The sequence below is a fragment of the Podarcis vaucheri genome (genome assembly GCF_965113315.1).
Source record: "Podarcis vaucheri genome assembly, chromosome: 9".
NCBI lineage: Eukaryota > Metazoa > Chordata > Lepidosauria > Squamata > Lacertidae > Podarcis > Podarcis vaucheri.
The window spans coordinates 62,666,071-62,672,425 of NC_138767.1; the positions used below are offsets into that span (position 1 = coordinate 62,666,071).

At 43.9% G+C, this 6,355-nt stretch overlaps 1 long non-coding RNA gene across 1 annotated transcript; it reads left to right on the forward strand.

Annotated features, from left to right (window-relative positions):
• The first annotated feature begins 4,669 nt into the window (after positions 1 to 4,669).
• On the forward strand, positions 4,670 to 5,991 carry LOC309540982. The gene is made up of 2 exons (XR_014223602.1): positions 4,670 to 4,945; positions 5,738 to 5,991. It is a non-coding gene; the product is annotated as an uncharacterized lncRNA (long non-coding RNA).
• Positions 5,992 to 6,355: the final 364 nt, after the last annotated feature.

Consider the following 6,355-nt stretch of genomic DNA (forward strand, 5'->3'; position numbering starts at 1 on the left):
ATGAAGGAAAGTAGCTAACTTCCATTTATTCTTGCTTAGCTTGGGCACACATGTCGACGCTGGATATCAGTTTGTGAGGAGGTGCACATCTCCCAGACATCAAAGCTCATTTTATGCACAACCACGTTCTTTTGTTGCATACAAATCTGAAACACCTTTTCCGCATTTAAAATAAAAAAGTCAAAACAGAAACAATTGCACGCTCTTGATGTGTGCTCTGAGCACATACACAAGTTTAGCTTCCTAGCGTAAAGTGGCCATTCAGTAAAGTGGCAAGTCAATAATAATTAAAAAATTGCTTATCTCCTCCCGTGGGATCTTTCTGAAATTCTCCTGTGTTTGGTTATGGGTTTAAATCCATTGGTGCTTGCCTGATTTAAAACACATATTAAGTATTGGGTTTGCGGAGGGAATTTCATTGTGCCCCTAATCAAAACTGTTACCCAACAGTGTCTGGAAGCTCAGCTTATATGCCAGACCTTTAATGGCTGGGATTCTTTCTGGGAATTAGGACACTTCTGGGAACTTGGTATGCATAGACTGGTACATCTAGTTATTACACTGCGCTGTATTTCGTTTTTTCTTCCAGGATGCTTTATGAGAACCCAGTAAATTATTCTTGCTGTGGTACAGCTTGATCATGGCATACATGCAGAATTACTATAATCATGCATTTATTTATTTATTTTAAAACACCACAATGAAAATGTAAGACATGAGGTGGGGGAAATTCTTCTGCCAGGGAAATACCTTTACTGTGATGGAGATGGGCAACATTTCAGATTTCTCTAGAGGGGAGAAAGATTTCATAGTGTCTACAAGGGGGAGGAAGATTATTGGTAAGGCCTATAGCAATACATGTTATGAACCCCTTTTTAAAGCAAGAGTACACAACTTGGACCTTTTAGCCATGTTGTTGTTGTTGTTTAGTCGTTTAGTCCTGTCCTACTTTTCGTGACCCCATGGAACAGAGCACACCAGGCACTTCTGTCTTCCACTGCCTCCTGCAGTTTGGTCAAACTCATGCTGGTAGCTTCGAGAACACTATCCAACCATCACGCCCTCTGTCGTCCCCTTCTCCTTGTGCCCTCCATCTTTCCCAACATCAGGGTCTTTTCCAGGGAGTCTTCTCTTCTCATGAGGTAGCTGAAGTATTGGAGCATAAGCTTCATGGTCTGTCCTTCCAGTGAGCACTCAGGGCTGATTTCCTTCAGAATGGAGAGGTTTGATCTTCTTGCAGTCCATGGGACTCTCAAGAGTCTCCTCCAGCACCATAATTCGATAGGCGATCAATTCTTCGGCGATCAGCCTTCTTTATGGTCCAGCTCTCACTTCCATACATCACTACTGGGAAAACCATAGCTTTTACTATACGGACCTTTGTTGGCAAGGTGATGCCTTTAGAGACTTTAGAGACTCTACTTTAGCCATGTACTTTAGTACAAAGGTGCATTTCATTTTTTTTAAGGCACTGAGTAAGCTTTCTTAGGTTTGTGTAGGCTTTGTGTTATAGGTTGTGGTGGCTGCAAGAATTGCCCTGATTTAGGTCACTCCCACAACCTAGGTTTACACCGCTTCAACAGTCATGGCTTTCCCCAGAGAATTATGGGAAATGAAGTTTGCTAAGGGTCTTTTAACAACTCTCAGAACCCTTAACTAACTGCATTTCCCAGGATTCTCTGGGAGGAGAAGCCATAGCTGTCAAAGTGATATAAGAGTGCTTTAAATGCAGGGTGTGGACATGTCCTTAGCGAGCCTTGATTAACAAATAAATATCTCACGGCTTGGCCTCAATTACCTGCAAGAGTTTGGAAACTGCTTTCCCACGATGCGCATTCCACATTGCTTTGGGAGTGTGTAGATCAGGGGTGGGAAAACTTTACCAGCCTGAAGGTCACATTCCCTTGTGAGGAATCTTCCGGAAGACACAATGCAATGGTGGGTGGAGCCAGAAGCAAACGAGGGCAGACCAATGGATGCGACTCTTGCCTTTGTGCAGAATCCATTAGAGGTTTATGAGCACACCTCTCTCCCTCCAAGCAAAGAAGAGACACTGCAGATAGGCAAAAGACCTCAAGGTGGGCATGGCGCATGGTTGGCCAAGGGACTGCTTCAAAGCCCAGACAGAGAGTTCTGGAAGGAAGCAGGTAGATGCTATCAATAATAATAATAATAATAATAATAATAATAATAATAAATTTTTATTTATATCCCACCCTCTCCAGCCAAAGCTGGGCTCAGAGCGGCTAACAACAATAAAAGTAACACAGCATTCTAAAATCAATTCATTTTAAAACCAAATCAGAATCAAATTAATGGCAACCATTGGGCTAGAGTTCTACGGGGATTACCAAAGGAGGGGGTCAGACTGTGCCTTGGCCAAAGGCCTGGTGGAACAGCTCTGTCTTGCAGGCCCTGCGGAAAGATGTCAAGTCCCACAGGGCCCTAGTCTCTTGTGACGGAGCTTCCCACCAGATCAGGGCCACAGCCGAAAAAGCCCTGGCTCTGGTTGAGGCCAGCCTAACCTCCCTGTGGCCCGGGACCTCCAAGATGTTTTTGTTTGAAGGTCGTCTGTGGGACATACAAGGAGAGGCGATCCCATAGATACAAGGGTCCTAGGTCATATAGGGCTTTAAAGGTTAAAACCAGCACCTTAAACCTGATCCTGTACTCCACCGGGAGCCAGTGCAGCTGGTATAGTACCGGGTGAATGTGATCCCACGGCGAGGACCCCATAAGGAGTCTCGCCACGGCATTCTGCACCCGCTGGAGTTTCTGGGTCACTCTCAAGGGCAGCCCCACATAGAGTGAGTTACAATAATCAAGTCTGGAGGTGACCGTCGTATGGATCACAGAGGCTAGGTCAGGGCGAGAGAGGTAAGGAGCCAACTGCTTAGCTTGGCGGAGATTAAAAAATGCCGCCTTTGTTATAGCTGCAATCTGTGCCTCCATGGAAAGGGAGGTGTCGAAGATTACACCCAAACTCTTAACGGTTTTTTGATGCGGTTCTTTCCACACAAACATCCTGATGAGCCCAGAACCTATGGAATTCTTGTGCTTTAAGCATCCGCCTAAACTACATCCTGTGTGGGGTTTACTCCACTCAGGCAAATAAGGTCCCAATGCTGATATGAGTCCAGAAGCTATAAGTCTGCCATCCTCCCTCAGAAACAAGTTGTTCACACTGAAGGAGCCCAACAATATGGAAGCAATATAGCAGCAAGTGACTTGGGATCGTGTCTCCAGAATCACGTGGTTCCTAAGAAAAGGGGGATTCTGGGTTATGGGATTAGCAACCTGTCTCAAACTGTTTACAACAAGGATGGAGAATCTAGTCAACCAGATGTTGTTGGAGTCCAACACCTGTCAGCCCCAGCTGCTATGGCCAATGACCAGGGATGATGGGAGCTGTAGCTTAGCAACTCCTAGAGGGCCCCAATCCCCCATCCCTGGTCTATAGGCCTTCCTCTCACCTAAAGCTTGAATGGCACAATGAAGATTACCTAGTCCCAACAAGCCTTGCCCTGATCAGTCCTGGAAGAGCTGACAATAGTAAGCATAAAAGCTATATTACATTATCTGGAGATCCCAAAAAAAGATATCTAGCTCAGCCTAAATTAGTGAAAGAATTTAGTATGATGAACTGAGAGTGATAGATCGTTATGCAAACATGAATTTGCAAACTTTTATTAAAAATGAAGATATTATCTTGCTGCTGGACATGATTTAATGGTGCCAAATAATGTCCACAAGTGTGGAGTGTTCATACCGATGGATCAAGTTACAGAACTGGCTCTTGGATCCACCCACGCTCCTTCTTTTTATTTATATCGCATGAATGGTAGTATAACTAACTTTTAGTTTCTTGTATTCCGTGCCAAAATCTTAGAAAACATTTTAAAACAATGTCCATGCCTTTTCTTTTTTCTTTTAAATATTATAAACAGTGCATTCAAAGTGCCATTTTTTTAATAAAACAAAACATGAGAAAACTACTGTCTAGCTTTGGACTATAAGTTCCTCACGGACAGGGACATAGCATGATTTTGATGGGGCGTGAACCAGGTGCACTCTGCCTGTCACCGGGGATCTGGAGCCTGGCCTGGCCTTGCCGCCGTGCCCCCAGAGCCAGGACTCACCATGAACACCTCCCTTGTTCTTTTGTAATGGCAACAGCACCCACCTGAGAGATGCTGGAACTGAGTTCCAGTAAGGTCCAGCTGAAAAAAAAGCTCTGCAAATCAGTCTCTTTCTGGTCTCTGTCACTTTTGTGTGTGTTTACCTGGAAGTCCTTTGACATTAGGCCATTTTCAGAGAAGCCTTGGCCCATACCATAGTCAACTTCCTAACAACAACAACTAATAATAATAATAATAATTACTATTATTTATACCCCACCCATGTGGCTGGGTTTCCCAAAAGAACATTAAAAATACGATAAAAGATCAAACATTAAAAACTTCCCTAAACAGGGCTGCCTTCAGATGTCTTCTAAAAGTCAGATAGTTGTTTATTTCCTTAACATCTGGTGGGAGGGTGTTCCACAGGGCAACTGCCACTACCGAGAATGCCCTCTGCCTGGTTCCCTGTAACTTGGCTTCTCGCAATGAGGGAACCGCCAGAAGGCCCTCGGTGCTGGACTTCAGTGTCCAGGCTGAATGATGGGAGATGCTCCTTCAGGTATACTGGGCCAAGCAAAAATAACTACTGATCAAGGATCTAAAATTATTTGCGGGGTTTTTAGGAATATCCCTTCTACATTAGAACCAGGACACTGAGCCCAGAGAGACTTCTGCTCTCATGAATTGTGCTGTTGTTATGCAACTCTGATCAGTCTGCACACCTTTCCGTCTTTAATGTACCTAATACCTCCATTGTGATTTTCTCTTTTGGTCTCCCGGCATTTCTTTCAGACTGAGGGTTAAACTTCGCAGAAAGTTAGCAGGTATGGCTTTGGCTTTGAAACAAGGGACTGGAGGGCATATCTTACTTGACATGTTGCATTGTGAATTTCGAGCAAGGGTGTGGGAGGTCTAGCCTGACTTTGTTTGCGATCTGCACAGGTGTGCTTAGAACTTCAAAGCCAACTACAGTAGAGTTTACAGCTGGGAGAGGGGGAGGAACATTTGTCAAACCCACAACAGCAAAAATCTGCTGAATATTCAGGTGGAGCCTTTTCCCCTCAAGTAATCAGCTCTGAACATCTATTTCCACATAAATGGAGGGTCTTCTCTGGAACACCTGAGACACCGATCAACTTGAAACAGGTTTCCCCTCCCACACAACAGTTGGATTTGTCCTGCCTGTTAAATATTATCTTGCACTTTCAATCTAATTTAATTTATACCAGTGAAGCGCATGGTTGATGAGGCCGTGCTTCAGATGTGGCAGTCCCAAGAGTTTTGCATCCCCACCCTGGAAACAGGTGTGGCGAAACATGGAATGTGAGTAGTGGTCTGAGTGCGCTAACCAGCATTCTTTGCAATGTCTGCATCTTTAAAGGGCACTGCACATGGCACTCTCTTTTGCATCAGATTATTCGGGAGGAGTGTGAGAGAGAGATACTTCAAAGGCGGCCTTCTGAAAGTAAATGCCATCTTTCAATTGACTGCCACAACCTTCAAGGGAGATATCAAATCGTATAGCATTTTGCATAGGCGTGGGGTCAAACTGGTGCTCATTTGTGAAAGACCTAATAACTTTGTCCTCAGGGACCACAGAACTACTTTTATTCAAGTGCCTGGAGATAGTTTATCACATTGGATTTTCTTCCCCCGCTTTGAAAACAGATGTGATACCTCAGCTGATCCTCGTCACGACCCAAGGAGAACTCAAAGAACTCCTAAGTAGGGATGGAAGGATATGTCGACTTTGACTCTCATTTTTCCAGTCTGAAATTCAGTCCTCCACATTTTGTGGTGATATTATTAAATTTTTTGAAAATCAGCATTTTCGTGCAAATATCTCCTAATAAACCCATTTTTAAATGCAGTTTGGACTAATGTACACATTTTTGCAAGCAATTCCCCCTATAATATATCTCATATGTTATTTTAATAAATATATTCATTTTTATCCACAGTTTTGCCTAATGCAGTCGTACCTTGGTTCTTGAATGCCTTGTGACTCGAACATTTTGGCTCTCGAATGCCGCAAACCAGAAGTGATCCAGTTCGCGAACATGTGATGGCTTCCGATTGGGCGCAGGAAGCTTCTGCAGCCAATCGGAAGCTGCGCCTTGGTTTTTAAATGTTTTCAGAAGTCAAAGAGACTTCTGGAACGGATTCCATTTGAGAACCAAGGTACGACTGTATGTGCATTTTGGTAACCATTGGTTGGAAAGCTGCATCACAAA